The sequence below is a fragment of the Salvelinus alpinus genome, chromosome 5, assembly GCF_045679555.1.
Source record: "Salvelinus alpinus chromosome 5, SLU_Salpinus.1, whole genome shotgun sequence".
NCBI classification, from domain to species: domain Eukaryota; kingdom Metazoa; phylum Chordata; class Actinopteri; order Salmoniformes; family Salmonidae; genus Salvelinus; species Salvelinus alpinus.
Genome location: NC_092090.1, coordinates 19,580,415 through 19,599,141, shown reverse-complemented (window position 1 = coordinate 19,599,141; position 18,727 = coordinate 19,580,415). Strand labels below are relative to the sequence as shown.

Below are 18,727 nucleotides of genomic sequence, written 5' to 3'. Positions count from 1 at the left end.
AAACTAAGAACCATGGGACTGAACATCTCCCTCTGCAACTGGATCCTGGACTTCCCAACGGGCCGCCCCCAGGTGGTAAGGATAGGCAACAACACATCTGCCACGCTTACCCTCAACACATGGGCCCCTCAGGGGTGCGTGCTTAGTCCCGTCCTGTACTCCCTGTTCACCCATGACTGCGTGGCCACGCACGACTCCAACACCATCAGTAGGTTTTCTGACGAGGATGAGACAGCCTATATGGAGAAGGTCAGAGACAAAAATCTCTCCCTCAAGGTGAGCAAGACAAAGGAGCTGATCGTGGACTACAGGAAAAGGAGGGCCGAGCACATACCCATTCACATCGACAGGGCTGTAGTGGAGCGGGTCGAGAACTTCAAGTTCCTTGGTGTTCACATTACTAAGAAACTATCATGGTCTAAACACACCAAGACAGTCGTGAAGAGGGCACAACAACTCCTATTCCCCCTCAGGAGACTGAAAAGATTTGGCATGGATTCTCAGATCCTCAAAAAGTTCTACAGCTGCACCATGGAGAGCATCCTGACTGGAAGCATCACATCTTGGTATGGCAACTGCTCGGCAACTGACCGCAAGGCGCTACAGAGGATAGTGGGTACGGCCCAGTACATCACTGGGGCCACGCTTCCTGCCATCCAGGACCTCTATACCAGGCTGTGTCAGAGGCAGGCCCTAAAAATTCTCAAAGACTCCAGCCAACTAAGTCATAGACTGTTCTCTCTGCTACCGCACAACAAAAGGCTCCTTAACAGCTTCTACACCCCAAGCCTTTATCAAATGTCTACCAGGACTATTTCCATGGACACCCTTATTTTATTACTATTTATTCTTATTTTATGCACTGACTCTCTTGCACAGGCTCCATGTACACTCACTGGACTCTAAGCACAGACCCACACATACTACACTGACATGCTAACACACACACGCACACACACACAAATTTACGCCACACACATACACATTCACATTCCTTCACACTCTTCACATACACTACTGCTACACTCGGTTTATTATCTATGCATAGTCACTTTACCCCCTACCTACATGTACATATTACCTCAATTACCTCTACTAACCCGTACCCCTGCACATTGACACGGTACCGGTACCCCTTGTGTATAGCGTCGTTATTTAAATGTTATTGTGTTACAATTATTTATTTTGTTTATTTAGCAATTTTTTTACTTCATTTTTTAAAACTCTGCGTTGTTGGTTAAGGGCTCGTAAGTAATCATTTCACGGTAAGGTCTACACCTGTTGTTTTTGGAGTGTGTGTAAAATATTATTTGATTTGATGTTCAACTTGCATGCATGATTTTTAACATCAACAAGTTTTGAACTGTTGTAAAACACAAAACGTCCTTTTTGCTCAGTGTAAAAATAAGATCTGACTCAAATGAACACACATAGAGTATAACGGGTTCCACCTGAGAGTAGGCCATAAGACCACGATGCACTGCAGCACTTCATGGAAACTTCCTCTCTGTGTGGGCAGGAAGTGGTGTTTTTCTCAGAAACAGGTTTAGGGTGAGGGGTGATGTAAAGACATCTGAATGAAAACAACAAAACATCCTCCCTTGCTGATCGGGCCATGCAAATAGTGTAACATGTCAGGTCAAAGAGTTCCTCAAAGAGCCTTGAGTCACCATCATATTTTTCGTTTATCTATATGTGTTGTATTTAAAACATTTTGATATCAATAATTTTCACTCACACTACCAGTTTTTGTTTATTAATTGTTTTCCTTGAAGCCCCCAGTATTTGCCAGATAATGATAATTTTGCGCAAAAAAACCCAACAAATAGTTAGACAGGCCCACTGGGCAAAAAATGGACAGGCCTGAAATGCCAGTCCACCCTTGTATGTGACATTAATGTATCTGCTTTTTGATATGCATATATATATATATAATCTTTTATTTAATATATGAAACTGAAAGTCTATGAACTGAAAGTCCAGTTGCATAGCTGTGATAATAATAAAAATGGGACTTTAAGCAACTTTAAAAAATACAAGGACTGAACAGCAAAGAGTATAAAACAAAACAAGAACAAGACAATGACATTTATAAAAGCTAATTAGCTTGGCTAGGGCTGAGTAAGGGTGAGCTCAGCTGAGGGGAATGTCAGACTGAACAGGGTAGGGCTGAGTAAGGGCGAGCTCAGCTGAGGGGAATGTCAGACTGAACAGGCTAGGGCTGAGTAAGGGTGAGCTCAGCTGAGGGGAATGTCAGACTGAACAGGCTAGGGCTGAGTAAGGGTGAGCTCAGCTGAGGGGAATGTCAGACTGAACAGGCTAGGGCTGAGTAAGGGTGAGCTCAGCTGAGGGGAATGTCAGACTGAACAGGCTAGGGCTGAGTAAGGGTGAGCTAAGCTGAAGGGAATGTCAGACTGAACAGGCTAGGGCTGAGTAAGGGTGAGCTCAGCTGAGGGGAATGTCAGACTGAACAGGCTAGGGCTGAGTAAGGGTGAGCTCAGCTGAGGGGAATGTCAGACTGAACAGGCTAGGGCTGAGTAAGGGTGAGCTAAGCTGAGGGGAATGTCAGACTGAACAGGCTAGGGCTGAGTAAGGGTGAGCTCAGCTGAGGGGAATGTCAGACTGAACAGGCTAGGGCTGAGTAAGGGTGAGCTCAGCTGAGGGGAATGTCAGACTGAACAGGTGGGGTTTGAGATTGTTTTTGAAAGCGGTGATACAGTCAGAGTTGCAGGTAATTGGGGGGAGAGAGTTCCAGAGTTTGAGGGCCGCGCCACTGAATGCCCGGTCCCCCATGGTCTTGTGACCGAAACCTACCAAAACCACAACATTTATCAACAACATTCAAAGCGGGTAAGTCTTCTGTTGTCAGTCTTGTGACAAGGGAAAGGGAGGAGGATCATATTTCTTAACCTTTTCCTCATAGAGGTGACATCTGATTCAGCCATGGCTCTGAGAGCATACATTCTCTCTCTGCTCCACCAGTGTGTCCCTCACCCACTCAGCCCTCCCAGCAACAGGCTTCGCAGTGCTGCACCAACCTGTCTTCTCTAGCCCTGGAGGTGCTCCCGGGTGAGGGATGGGACAACCTGAGGAACATGGACATGGGACGAGTCATGAACTTTAGCTACTGCCAGTGCCAGACCACGGAGGACGGAGTCTACCTCATCCCAGACGAGGTGTTTGTCATCCCCCAGAAGTTAACTGGTGTTGTGACTAGTTCAGAGGTCATCAGTAATTGGCTTGAGCAGCACAGTTCCACATCACAATCCATCAATGTGGGTGTGTCCTTCCTCCCAGGGCTCAATGCTAAGTTCTCCACTGAGAACCAGCGGGTGAAGACCCACCAGGTTCAAGACAGATCTGTCACAAACAGGGCTGTGGCGGTCATGAAATTTCATCATCCGTAATTGTCAAGTAAATAACTGCCGGTCTCACGGTAACTGACCGTTAATTAACATAAACACATTTAACATCTCCTGGCTTCCACGAATAGCCTTCAAGCCACTGAGGCAGACATTTGTAACATCTACATTTTATGAACACACATATAAACGGTTCCACCTGAGTCTAATAAATCCATGTAATATAGCCTACACCATCACAATAAATCCATTATTTATTTTAGGCTACAAGTGAAGACAGATACATCGGGGGCGCAACTGTGTGCGTCCTTTATCCAATTCTGAGAGGCATATTGAAGATGTTGGAAGAACTGTACACATTTACTTTATGTCAGCCAACAAGATGAGTAGGCCTCATGAACAACAAAAGCACTAGTCTATGTCAATCTATTATCCCCCATAGTACAAAAGTTGACCTACTCTATTCTGTGCGATGAATAAATATTCCAAACATAGTCTGGGACAGTTGTGGGATGTGGGATGTGATAGATCCCAAATTAATACAACCACTAGCATCCCAAAAACTTTTTAAGCAAGGAGGTTGAAATATTTTTTGGGAGTTCAGTTCATTTGCATGCCAATTAGGGACTTTGCAATTAATTGCAGTTCATCTGATCACTCTTCATAACATTCTGGAGTATATGCAAATTGCCATCATACAAACTGAGGCAGCAGACTTTGTGAAAATTAATATTTGTGTCATTCTCAAAACTTTTGGCCACGACTGTACATATTAGGTAGTCTAGCGGCAGGTAGCCCAGTGGTTAAGAGGTTTGTCCAGTAACCGCAAGGTTGCAGGTTCGAATCACTGAGCAGACTATGTGTAAGTTCTGCCAATGTGCCCTTGAGCTAGGCACTTAACCCTAATTTCTCTGGATAAGAGCATCTGCAAAAATGTACTATACATACTTGTTCTTTTTGACTTGTACTGCAATATTGAGTGAGCTAGCACACAAGCATTGTGCTACAACTTTTACTAAGTAGGTGACAAATAAAATGTGATTTGATTTGACATCGACTTGCCATTATGTCATTTAAAAATTACATAAACCCTAGGCTAGCTCATAATCCACTATAGTTTGGGTTGAAAACTATAATGGTAGACAAATAGAGAAGCCAACACCCATTTGTAGTAGGGGTGGCCAAGCCTGCTGCATAGAGAGCTACTGGGTGTGCAGGTTTCTTCTCCTGCCCTATACACAAACATGAGACTAATAAGCTACTGATACAGTACGTAGAGTCAGCTGTGTTAGTGTTGACAGGCAGCTACAGTTCTGTAGAACGCTACGGAAAAAAACTACAAAAACTAGAAAAAAGACTAGAAACAAATAAAATCTATTTAGACATTACAGGCCAGGCTCCACTCAATGAAAACACAAAAAGAATGAAGATGCTTTCTTGCAGTCAAATGACCAAATCGCCCTTCAGTGGCCTCGTGGTGTCACGACTTCCGCCGAAGTTGGTCCCTCTCCTTGTTCGGGCGGCGTTCGGCGGTCGACGTCACCGGTTTTCTAGCCGCCACCGATCCACTTTTCATTTTCCATTTGTTTTGTCTTCATTGTACACACCTGGTTTCCATTCCCATAATTATATGTTCCTTATTTAACCCTCTGGTTCCCCCCATGGTTTTGTGCATGTTTGTTCGTTGTAACTTGGTCTGTATTTGTGAGCTTGATAATTTTTCCTTCTTGGAATATTTGTTGTTTTGAGTAAAGTTACGTTTATTACTCATCTCTGTGTGCTGCGCCTGACTACGCCTTACCTGCTACACCTAGACGCCTTACACATGGCTGGAATATTATAAATTTTTCTTATAATTTCATAATTAATAAACATGTATTATTATTTTTAACACCGAAAATTCAGTGTTTCTATGTCAAACGGTCTTCTATGATGTATATAAAGTGTAATATTGGGATGCAAACTCAAAATTTAATAAATGTCAATTGTATATCTGACATGGTCTAGGTGTGTTTTTTTAAAGCCCATAACCATGTGAGTGAGGTGTATACTTTTGTTTCAAAGTAGATTTGTTTAAGACTACCAAGAACCACTCTGTGTGACCCTGATTTAGCCCACTGCAATAAAAGGTTAAGGTTTCCCTCAAAGGATGATCTTTCTATCGTAGCCTGATACTGTAGAAATTCTCATACTTACTTGATTACTTTATTATTTATTATCTCCATTGACAAGAACATTTGCTCTCTCTTAGCCCATGCCTGTATCCCAAATGAACATAACATTTGACCGTGGTCTGTGGTCAAAAGTTGTGCACTAAATAGGGAATAGGGTGCCTTTTGTGACTCAGTGTCACGCCCTGACCTAAGAGAGCCTTTTAATGTCTCTATTTGGTTTGGTCAGGGTGTGATTTGGAGTGGGCATTCTATGTTTTGTTTTCTATTATTTTGTATTTCTATGTTTTGGCCGGGTATGGTTCTCAATCAGGGACAGCTGTCTATCGTTGTCTCTGATTGAGAACCATACTTAGGCAGCCCTTTTTCCCTCCTTTCTTTGTGGGAAGTTGTCTTTGTTCATGGCACATAGCCTTTAGCTTCACGGTATGTTTTGTAGTGTGTATTGTTTTGTTCGGCGTCTTTTCTAAATAAAAGAATATGTACGCTCACCACGCTGCACCTTGGTCCTCTTCCTATAACAACCGTGACACTCAGACCATGTCTGTTCTGTATGTTTAAAACACAACATGAGAGAGATAGACATACAGTCCAATACCTGACCATTCTGTTGATGAACTGTGGAGGGGACTCAGCCAAGAAATAGGAAACATTGCTCACCGTGTACAGAAACACGTTACCTCAGAAGGCAGATGTTTCTTTATTCCTAACCTGCATTGAATAAAAGGTTAAATGTGTAATAATAAAAGTAATAATAGATACACAATGATTAATGATAAATTGTCTATATACAAGGGGTACCAGTACTAGGTTGATGTGCAGGGGTACGAGGTAATAACTTGGCTATATACAAGAGGTACCAGTACTGAGTTGATGTGCCCCCTGCATAATAGGTAATTGAGATAGATAGGTACATATAACTAGGAATAAAGGGACAGATAATAAACAGTAGCAGCAGCGTACGTGATGCGTCAAAAAAAATATTGTGCAAAAAGGGTCTTATGGCTTGAGGGTAGAAGCTGTTCAGGGTCCTGTTGGTTCCAGACTTCCAGACCACTTGACATGCAGTAGCAGAGAGAACAGTCTATGACTTGGGTGGCTGGCAATTTTAGGGCCTTCCTCTGACACTGCCTGCTATAGAGATCCTGGATGGCAGGGAGCTCTGCCCCAGTGATGTACTGGGCCGTACGCACTACCCTCTGTAGCACTTTGCGGTCAGATACCAAGCAGTTGTCATAATATATATATTTCTTAGGGTTAGGCCCCTTTTTTCTCAATTTCCACCTGAATGACGTGCCCAAAGTAAACTGCCTGTTGCTCAGGCCCTGAAGCCAGGATATGCATATAATTGGTACCATTGGAAAGAAAACACTGACGTTTGTAGACATGTTCAAATAATGTAGGAGAATATAACACAATAGATATGGTAGGAGAAAATCCAAAGAAAAACCAACCAGAATATTCTTTGAGAGACTATCCTCTTCGAAAGGCAAGTAAAAGGTCATATTGAAAATTAGCTCCCTGGATGCAATTCCTATGGCTTCCACAGGGTGTCAGCAGTTTATGTTCAAGGTTTCAGGTTTGTAACTTCAAAAACCAATAAGAAATATCAGTTTTAGTACAGGGACACAGTCTGGAAATTCGGGTTTGCGCGTGCCATGAAGACAGGACACACCTGCTACAATCGGTTTCCTATTGAACATACTTCTTTCCGTAAGAAATATTATAGTTTATTTACATCTTAGGGTGTCTGAGGAGTCAATAGAAATGTATTTTGACTTGTTGAAACAAAGTTTACGTGATTTTCAAAAAAGTAAGTGAATATTTAATCGTTATTTGTGAATGTATGAAACCTGTGCCGGTGGAAAAATATTTGGATGTGGGGCACTGTCCTCAAACAATCGCATGACATGTTTTCGCTGTAATAGCTACTGTAAATCGGACAGTGCAGTTAGATTAACAAGAATTTAAGCTTTCAGCAGATAAAAGACACTTATATGTACCTAAATGTTTAATATCCATAATTTGTATGATTATTTATTTGAATTGTGCGCCCTCCAGTCTCACCGGAAGTTGCCCCGCTGGCGGGACTCCTATCCCAAACAGGGTGGTGCAGCCAGTCAAGATGCTCTCAATGGTTCAGTTGTAGAACTTTTTGAGGATCTGAGGACCCATGCCAGTCTTCACGACTGAGTTTGTGTGTTTGGACCATGATGGATCCTTAGTGATGTGGACACCAAAGAACTTGAAGCTTTCAACCTGCTCCTGTCAATGTGAATGGGGGTGTGCTCAACTCTCTTTTTCCTGTAGTCCACGATCAGCTCCTTTGTCTTGCTGGCGTTTAGGGAGATGTTGTTGTCCTGGCACCACACTGCCAGTTCTTTGACCTGCTCCCTATAGGCTTAATCATCGTTGGCGGTGATCAGGTCTACCACAGTCGTGTCATCGGCGAACTTAATGATGGTGTTGGAGTCGTGGTTGAACAGGAAGTACAGGAGGGCACTAAGCACGCACCCCTGAGCAGCCCGGTGTTAAGGGTCACTGTGGTGAATGTGTTGTTGCCTACCCTCACCCCCTGGGGGCATCCTGTCAGGAAGTCAAGGATCCAGTTGCAGAGGGAGGTGTTCACTCCCAGGGTCCTTAGCTTAGTGATGAGCTTAGAGAGCACTATGGTTTTGAACGCTGAACTGTAGTCAATGAACAGCATTCTCACGTAGGTGTTCCTTATGCCCAAGTGGGAAAGAGCAGTGCGGATTGCAACAGAGATTTCATCATCTGTGGATCTGTTGGGGCGGTATACGAATTGGAGTGGGTATAGGGTGTCTGGGATGATGGTGTTGATGTGAGCCATGACCAGCCTTTAAAATCATTTCATTGCTACATATGCGAGTGCTATGGAGCGAAAGTCATTTAGATAGGTTACCTTGCCATTCTTGGGCACAGGGACTTTGGTGGTCTGCTTGAAACATGTAGGTATTACACACTGGGTTAGGAAGAGTTTGAAAAAGGACACCTAACTCAATAAAGTAAGCCTATATAGTCTGTTTGTGTTTGTGTGTGTGTGTGTGTAAGTGCGTGCGTGCGTACATGTGTATGTGCTACAATTGTTTGTGTGTATGTGTGTGGTGTGTGCACACCTGCATCGAGGTTAGTCTATATTTAACCTGTATATTTTCCCAGCTGTTTCCATGGTACTTCATCACAGCTAATGACTGTTGACTCCTATCACCACCTCACTCCATCACAGCACAAGTAGACCAGTGGAGGAAATGTCGGATCTGTTGACGTCAGTTGACAACAACATGAATCATTCATTCATTACAAGAGATCATTCTGGGAATAGACTTTAGAGGGCAGTGAGTTTCTTTGAAAGCTTTGAAGCGAACATTTTATTCTCATACCTCTATTAAATGCCCAATCCTTAATTTGAATGGAAGGAAATCCATAACTTTTTCAATTTAACTTGCAAGACAACAAACAGATAGTATGTTCTTCAAATCAATGGTATACTATACATAAATGTTCAAATGACCAAAAATGCCTGTAAATATCACAGATTTCATCTTTAAATAATGACCAAACGTCAGCCTGACTTCACTCTGGATGGCCGCTTTGTCCGCCAGGCTGAGGAGATCGCAGATGCAATAGAAAACAAGGCGGCGTATTTATCTGAGAAGACGGTGCTTGACCTTGGCAACCATGTGATAACCAGCATCGATACAGGTGCCTCCTTAGTGCAAGAGGGCTATCTCAGTGCCAATTACGTGTCCACGACAGACAAGTTCTCTGTCAAGGCATTGGCAGGTCTAAACTTCTTTGATAAACTCAAGTTTGACATTGGCAGCAAGGGTGCACAAGAGACATCTGACTCACTCAGTTATCAGGGCAACATCACCTACATCATGGTGGGGCACCCTTCTACCTGGGCATCACTCTGCAGAAATAGCAGGAGAGCACCATGAACAGCCTGGTAGACATCGACCAGTTGTGCCACTGCACTACTTCCTCAACCGGTTGACCTTGCCTGATCCTCCTGAACCAACAGTAGGCAAACTGTCCCTGTTTGTGAGTGAAGCCATACATCGCCATTATACCATCAACACCCGCCCGGCTGCGTCAACTCAGACTCCACGAACTTCAACTTCCAAGCCAATGTGGAAGACAACTTCTGCAAGGGTCCAGCCACCAACCTCACCTTTTGTGTTTCAGCAGTGTGCCATGCTCGATGCAGACCCAATCTGCCAGAACCTGACTCAGATGAACCCCGACACAGGCTCTTACTCATGTCGTGATCCCCACACACCCACCCTGTTGCGTGGTAAGGTATTAAATCAGTACTATAACAAGATTGAGTGCTACGACATTTGCAATGAGTGTAACTGTTTTTTGGGGATGTTTTGCGATAAAAGCTGCGACAGAGTGTGTAGACGTCTTCCATGTCCGTCCGCTCGCATTGACAGCTATTGGTGCTCCACCAATGAGGTGACCCCAGAGCCTCTATAGCCCATCCCTACAGAACCCTCTGACCAAAACCAAGAGCTGTCCCCCGAACTACTTGCAGATTCATTTTCTGTCCAACGGCCTGATTATCTGCCTGAGCAAAGCACTTTGAGAACATGACTTTAAATAGAACCATGAGTAAAACTGTAGGAAACTTTATGCTGAAGTGCTGAAATTCCCACAAAAGAAAGTTGTTTAATGTTCTCTGAACTATTTTACAACATTCCCAATGTCAAACCAGTTGGAGAATGTTTCTAGGACATTACCAAAAATGTAATTAAATGTAACCATGTGTGAACTTTTAGGAAAGGTTATGTTGAAGTAACGAAAAATCAAGAAAATATATATTTTTTTTATGTTCCTTAAATGTGCTGAGAATGTTCCAAAGCCAAGCAACTATCATGCACCATTCCCAGAATGTTGTGGGAAGGTTGTATGCAAGATAACCATAGGACTAAAAACGCTCTCACCAAGCTCTCCGAATGTTTTATGCTAGCTGGGATTAGAGTAAAACAAGATTATATATTTGGGGTTCTGATGGGGTATGACAGTTGGACTAAGCTCATGAGGCATTTATAAGTTATATTCTTCCAGAATCAAATCGGTACATTTCATTATTTTGTAAGTCCATAAATGCACATGTAGCAACTGCAAATGTGTGTTGCAAATGATGAGGAATAACCAATCATGATGATGTATCGCTACAGAATGTGGCTGTACATCAAATACATTTTTTATTGGTCACATACACATATTTAGAAGTTATTATAATATTATTATGTTATTGCGGGTGTAGTGAAATGCTGCATCAAATGTTGTAATGGTAAAACGTTTGATATAATTTTCGCCTGACACAATCACTTTGCCTAATTGTATTTATTGACTAATATGTTGGCATGCATAACCTTTATTTATCACATTTTGTTGATTGTTAAAAGCTGAATCTTCACAACATTGCTGTTATCAACACACTCATCGTCACTCCCGTTTAACAACTCTAAATCACTTTAGCATAGTAAGCATCAAGTCACTTGCCTATGATGTTGCATACAACGTTTTGAAAGGTCTATCATTTTCATCAAACACTATCAAAGTTAACATAACCACTATAGATGCCTTCCATTGCACAATTTATAGGCATGCCCAATTTAGAGATCTTTGTTTACATTGTGATATTGCGTTCAAAATGGATAACTTAAAATAACATGATGTAGGTAATTAAATAATCTAATGAAAACATGTTTATTTATTAGCCTAGTGTTTATAAGTATTTAGGCATATCATGCCTTGTGAAATTGTCATAAGTGCAAGAGATACTCATACTGTTACATGTAGGTCTAGATTTTTTATGGATTGATGAAATATCAAAACATTCTTTTAACAACTGAAATGCAGTTGCATGTGATGAAGGAACCACTGACTAACTGCATTGTTCTATTATCAAGAAACCTGCTGGTAACTCTTCAGTGGTTAGGACAGCGCATGTGGTGTCCTAAATCTGTCGGTTAGGAGTGACTCTTAAGACTGAAGAGTAGGAGTAAAATGTCTATTGTCAGCACATACCACCAATGTTCTTTTCTGAAACGTTTTGTGGATAAAGGCTCAGGAAGCTAAACAAGCATATGAAATACTGTGTATAAATGCAAATCTGGACTAATGCCAAATGCCTCATGCTCAGATACCTGAACACACTTAAAATTAACTTCTAGTTCCTCCCAAACCCGGATCCGGGAGCACCCCCCACAGTAAAAAAGCTGACTAGCATAGCCTAGCATAGCGTCACAAGTAAATACAAGCATCTAAATATCATTAAATCACAAGTCCAAGACACCAGATGAAAGATACAGATCTTGTGAATCCAGCCATCTTTCTGATTTTTAAAATGTTTTACAGGGAAGACACAATATGTAAATCTATTAGCTAACCACGATAGCAAAAGACACAACTTTTTTTTCTCCACCATTTTTTTCCTGCATGGGCAGCTATCACAATTTCGACCAAATAAAGATATATATAGCCACTAACCAAGAAACAACTTCATAAGATGACAGTCTGATAACATATTTATGGTATAGCATATGTTTTGTTTAGAAAAATGTGCATATTTCAGGTATAAATCACAGTTCTACATTGCAGCTGCAATCTGAAATAGCGTTGGAAGCAGCCGGAATAATTACAGAGACCGACGTCAATTACCAAAATACTCATCCTAAAACATTTCTGAAAAATACACAGCATACAGCAAATGAAAGACCAACATCTTGTGAATCCAGCCATCATTTCTGATTTTTAAAATGTTTTACAGGGAAGACACAATATGTAAATCTATTAGCTAACCACGTTAGCAAAAGACACCACTTTTTTTACTCCACCAGTTTTTTACTCCATCAGTAGCTATCACTAATTCGACTAAATAAAGATATATATAGCCACTAACCAAGAAACAACTTCATAAGATGACAGTCTGATAACATATTTATGGTATAGCATATGTTTTTTTAGAAAAATTTGCATTTTTCAGGTATAAATCATAGTTTACCATTGCAGCCACTATCACAAAACTCACCAAAGCGACTAGAATAACTACAGAGAGCAACGTGTATTACCTAATTACTCATCCTAAAACATTTCTTAAAAATACACAGCGTGCAGCAATTGAAAGACACAGATCTTGTGAATCCAGACAATATTTCAGATTTTCTAAGTGTTTTACAGCGAAAACACAATATATCGTTATATTAGCATACCACATGAGCTAACATCACCCCAGCATTGATTCAAGGCAAAAAGAGCGATAACGTTATCACCACCAAAATATATTAATTTTTTCACTAACCTTCTCAGAATTCTTCAGATGACAGTCCTGTAACATCATATTACACAATGCATATAGAGTTTGTTCGAAAATTTGCATATTTAGCATCACAAATCGTGGTTATGCAATGTAATCAGTCAAAACATGGCATGCATTCTGGCAGGCGCCATCTTGGAAAGGCACCTAAGTTTACGATTATTTATCGATTAGATTGACAAAAAAAATACAGGTTGGACAGCTAATGAAAGATGCATTAGTTATTAATGCAACCGCTGAGTTAGATTTTTAAAATTAACGTTACTAGACATACAGTGTGCGTTACAGCCAGACTAGTGCCGCAACAATGGCCGACAAATGCGTTTACATTTTTCCACATAAATACGGAATAAAATCATAAATAGCTCTTACTTTTGGACGAGCTTCCATCAGAATCTTGGGCAAGTTGTCCTTTGTCCAAAAGAATCGTTGCTTTGTTGTAAAACGTCCTCTTCAACTTCGGAACTAGCAGCTAACAATAGCTATGTCGCACAGACATGCCCAAATGGCCAAAGTGCAATACTAAGGAAATACCGAAAATAGCAATATACTCGCATAAACTGATATAACTCGGTTTAAAATAACTTCGTTATGATGTTTCTAACACCTATATCAAATTAAATTACAGACGGACATATCTAAGGCCGATAACTGAGCGTTTCAAAATGCTATCCTGAGGTCTTGCGTTGCGTAATGGCGGAAGTCGAAAAGAGAGCGCACTTCGTTCCTTGGGGCTTTATAAGCTCTGAGAAATACGTAGAGACTCCATTCCACTTCTCATTGGTTACTGACATCCAGGGGAAGGCGGGTGCAGTTCATTTCGATCCATAGGGCACACACAGAGCTTTAAACTGATCTGAGAACAGAGACTATTTTTCTGACCTTCGCATGTCCTGTCATGATTTTCGCTGTAGAAAGAGTTCTGGTTCACCCACAGACATAATTCAAACGGTTTTAGAAACTAGAGATTGTTTTCTATCCAATAGTAATAATAATATGCATATTGTACGAGCAAGAATTGAGTATGAGGCAGTTTAATTTGGAGACGATATTTTCCAAAGTGGAAACAGCACCCCCTGTATTGAGAAAAGGTTAACAAGATAGAGGATAGAGAGTTTGTTTGACGCTGAGAACAGAATGTATATGTTTTTAAATAACATTCTTAGAATGTTCTTTGAACATCATGACTTTAAATAGAACCACGAGGAAACCTGCAGAAAATGAAATTCCCACAGAAAAACATTGTTTCCTAATGTTGTCTGAACGTTCTGAGAACATTACTTTAAATAGAACCATGAGGAAACCTTATGCTGAAGGACTGAAATTCCAACCTAAGAAACATATGGTTCTCAGAACGTTATGTGGTAGCTGGGTATCCTGCACCATTCCCAGAACATTGTGGGAGGTTGTATGCAAAATAACCATAGAACAACCACGCTCTCACCAAGCTCTAAGAAACATATGGTTCTCAGAACGTTATGTGCTAGCTGGGTATCCTGCACCATTCCCAGAACATTGTGGGAGGTTGTATGCAATATAACCATAGGACAACCATGCTCTCACCAAGCTCTAAGAAACATATGGTTCTCAGAACATTATGTGCTTGCTGGGTAACTGAATCACTCACATGTTGTGTCTGCCCTCATGGCTGCTCCAGCAGTCATCTTTTCATTGTGAATTGAGCTCAATTGTCAAAGTTTTGTCATTGTTCAAAAATAATATTAGAGACTACATTTACTGGGGAGAGGGGCTGGTCCAACTCAAGGTGTCATAAAAAAAATATGACAGCCAGTTGTAGACAATAATTATATAAAATATATGCACCAAAATAAATCCACCAACAGGTTTCTGTGCCAATTTGTACCCTGATGAAGACAGCTTGCCTGTCGAAACGTTGGTAAATTAAATATTTTTGCTTCTGAGCTCTTAGAGCTCTCCTTTATTTTTAAGTTTTCTACTCCGCTAGCCAGCACCTCGCCTAAATAGGTGTGCGTTTCTTTTTCTTCTAGATTGTTCTGTGCCAATGCACCACACAGCCAATAAACAAAAGATACCGACTTCGGGCACTTCAATATCATGGTTTGCGTTTTCAACCCCACAATAAATATACTATGCCAATCTCAACAAACAGAAAACACATCCTTCCGTACATTGTAGGCTTAGCCAGTATCAAAGGTTTGGCAATCTCCAAATGTCATTAAACTTTTTGGTGTTTTGTAACAGATGTCTCGTTCCATTCATCAAATTGCCGCTGTACAGTTTGATTTTATTTGTCAGTCAAAAAAATACATACAGTGCATTCAGAAAGTACTCAGACCCCTTGACTTTACAGCCTTATTCTAAAATGGATAAAACACATTTTTTCCCCTCAACAATCTTAACACAATAAGTATGTCAGTATGTCAATCTCAACAAACAGAAAACACATCCTTCCCTACCTTGTCAAACTGTTTGGTGTTTTGTAACAGATGTCTCTTTCCATTCATCAAATTGCCGTTGGATTGATTGATCAATTGATTGATTTTATTTTACAGTAAAAAAAATATTACAGTGCATTCGAAAAGTATTCAGACACCTTGACTTTTTCCACATTTGTTACTTTACAGCCTTATTCTAAAATGGATTAAATAAATAAAAATCTACACACAATACACCATAATGACAAAGCTACATTTTCTTGCAAATATATACAAAATTAAAAACAGAAATAGCTTATTTACACTGTATTTGACTGGGATTGCACAATAAACTCTGGGACTTATTTTCATTGTGGTCCCTATTTGCTGCAGCATATGCTACAGTAATGTAAGGGCTAAATGGGCCTCTAATTTACACATCTCCATGTGGCTTTGGGCATCACCTCAATGTAGTTATTATCCTTATATGTAGCTAATGAATGATGGCCTATGTGTAAGGTTCCAACTTCTAGCCTGTTTCTTGCGCAGTACGCACCATGCACTCCGTTGGCCCCTCTACTTCAAAAATGCTTCTTAGCTCTTGGACTCCCAGGAAAATCTTGACTAGAATAGCTTGCTGGAATAATTCATTTTTAGCATTTCTTATACTAATACATTATTGGAAGCTGGATGGATGCAAGCTCTTGTTGGCTGAATGTTAAATACAGCAGCCAATAGAACTCACGGCCACAGGCTGGGGAGTTTGAAAGAAGAGAGAATTCGGGGTGACTGTAGGCTATAGCAGTTATTTGTTCAGACATGTAACCATTCAATCTTTGTGAAGAGAAAAGAAAGCCATCTGCATCTTAATCTATATTATTCAATCACGTCATTACAATGATGAAGTTCAGGACAACAAAATATGTAATTTAACTGTTGAAAACAAGGAAATAATGGAGAAAGAGAACATAGGCTAATATGCATGTTGCACAACATTAGGGGAAACATTATGAAAGGTATGCATGCATCAGCCTACTAATTATAAAATGTAAAACAGGCCCTATTATAATTCAATATTAAAATCAAATTGAGAGCCTATAATTATAACTTTGTAGGCCGCATGTCCTGCACCAGCAATGCATGTTCTCTCCCAGGTTCATGGTTTGAAAAAGGTGTGTAATTCCAGTCCATACAATACAATACAGTAATACAGTGCGCAGTCCATACAATATTAGTTTACTGGAGCTTGTTTCATTTACTTACCCAATAGAGCATATCCTCCCCTGTGCCCAATAAAAAAAACTCCCCAAAGCAAAAAAGAAGAAGTTTGACAACCCTCCCTTTTGGACCCGCTCCCTCCACCCAGTAAATTATGATATGTCCCTTTATGTTGCAGAATCTGAAGAAAGGTTAATTTCCTCCGCCACTTTTGCAAGTTGTGACAATGCCTGTGATGCGGTGCGTCTCCTCCTTTTGACACAAATGAAAATGCTGAATAGAATAACAATCAGCAGCATCACCAGTAGAACTGAGAGGGTGGATAGGTGAACTCTCTCTGCCCCAGACTCCCAACTGACATCCAGCTTGTTGTCCAGACTGAGGTGAGAGGCAGTACAGGTGTAGCTGTTTCTCTTCTTTAGCTCCTCAGTACTGACCTCCAGACTCTTCCTCAGCTGGTAGTTCCCATCTCCACTAGGCAGCAGCTCCCCCCCTGTCAGCTCCTGTTCTGCCACTGGCTGGCCGTCTCTCAGCAGGGTCAGGTTGATGTGGCGGGGGTAGAAACCAAACGCCAGGCAGCTCACCTGGAGCCCTCCAGAAACCTCTTTCTTTATCAACCTGAGTCTGGGAGGAACTTTACGCATCACAACATTCTTCTCTCTCTTCAGGAATTTTTTCAGTGTTCTGATGCACCTGGGAAGGTGAACATTAATATAAAGTGTTCTTTTGAAATCTTGCATCATCCCATCCCATCCTAGTAGTAGTTTCCCAGCATCATATGTAAAATGTGTTGTGTTGGAAATTACTGTTTGATCTGTATAAATGGCATTGAAAGTTTCCTTATACATGATCATGGCTGGTTCACCATTGTCTAACATCTCACAGCCAGCCATTCTTTGCTGAACTTGAACACCTCCTGTGAGATTAAAGTGGTGTTTTAGCTGGAAGGCTCTCTCTTTCATATCTTGGTACATAGTTTCAAATACACGATCTCCTTCCTGAGCTAGGTCATCATACATTTTGTCTGTTGGGTTAAGTCCCCTGTAGACAGACAGTTTATCTTTGGAGTCATAGTAACCCACTTGAACATCATCCAACAGCCCTACACTGGTAAACTCAGGGAAAGGCGTCTCTCCGATGATGTATGTTGCAAGTGCCCACAGAGAATGTGATCCTGGACCTGAGAGAGGAGTGATATTATGAACAGTTACATTGAGCTCTTGGGACTATAAGGTTCTATCTGCAAAAAGATGATTATGAGATAATTGTCTTTAAAGCTCCAAACCCTCATTGGTTTGAATTGTGTCAGCGAGGGCCATGCTGACTTTTCAGGGGGCACATGCTCCAAATTAAAAAAGCACACTCACTCATCATCACAAAATGTAATTAAGCTAGTTAGTGCCTCCTATAGTTAGTGCCTCCTATAGACATGATTGACAAGTCTATGTCAATAACTACGTTTGGACAAAAATGCAGAAAGAACCTTATAGTCCCAAACTCTAGATTCAACATTTTATAACATCATTTATCTTCAATGATAGAAAGTAGATAATCCATCTTACCTGCGTTGACAATGGTGGATAAGGAAAGAACAAACAAAAGGACAGACAGTTTGTCCATGATTTAGAAATGTTCACTACTTTTGCAGTAGCCTCGTGTAGCAGTTTCTAACTCTCAAGTGAGTCTGACACTTTTCCTTTCGCTTACCTTCTTCTTCTGTAATATTATGGCGGTCTGCAAACAAACGTTAGAGGTGCATGTCGCCATGTACTGTACTGGAGTGTGTAGTCAATACCAGTTTACAGACTAAATGATTAAAGAAACAAACATTCAGTGAAATTCACCCCTCCTATCTAATCCTATACTAGAGCCCTACTAACTATTATAAACCCTCCCCCATTCCCCAAATCCCTTTCACATCCCCACCCCCCATCCCTGTCCTACCTCAATAACCCTACACATCAATCTTTCCCTCTCTTCCACATACCAGTACTTACAACAATACATCAACAGATGCTTCACTGTTTCATCAACCATACACTCCGTTCACTATCCATTTGTATGCTTGCCAACCAGGTATAATGACGAGTTCAATGTACAATGTCCAAGATGCAACTGAGCAAACACCACCTCTTCTTTCCTTCCATTTGGACAAAAGGAACACCTATGCGAGAATGCTGTTCATTGACTACAGCTAAGCGTTCAGCATAATAGTGCCCACAAAGCTCA

The 18,727-nt window shown here is 41.0% G+C and overlaps 2 pseudogenes; one reads left to right on the top strand and one right to left on the bottom strand.

The window, feature by feature from the left end:
* Positions 1 to 240: 240 nt before the first annotated feature.
* On the top strand, positions 241 to 10,145 carry LOC139575267 (macrophage-expressed gene 1 protein-like; annotated as a pseudogene).
* A 6,417-nt stretch (positions 10,146 to 16,562) lies between these two features.
* Positions 16,563 to 18,214, bottom strand: LOC139575658 (major histocompatibility complex class I-related gene protein-like; annotated as a pseudogene).
* Between the last annotated feature and the right edge of the window lie 513 nt (positions 18,215 to 18,727).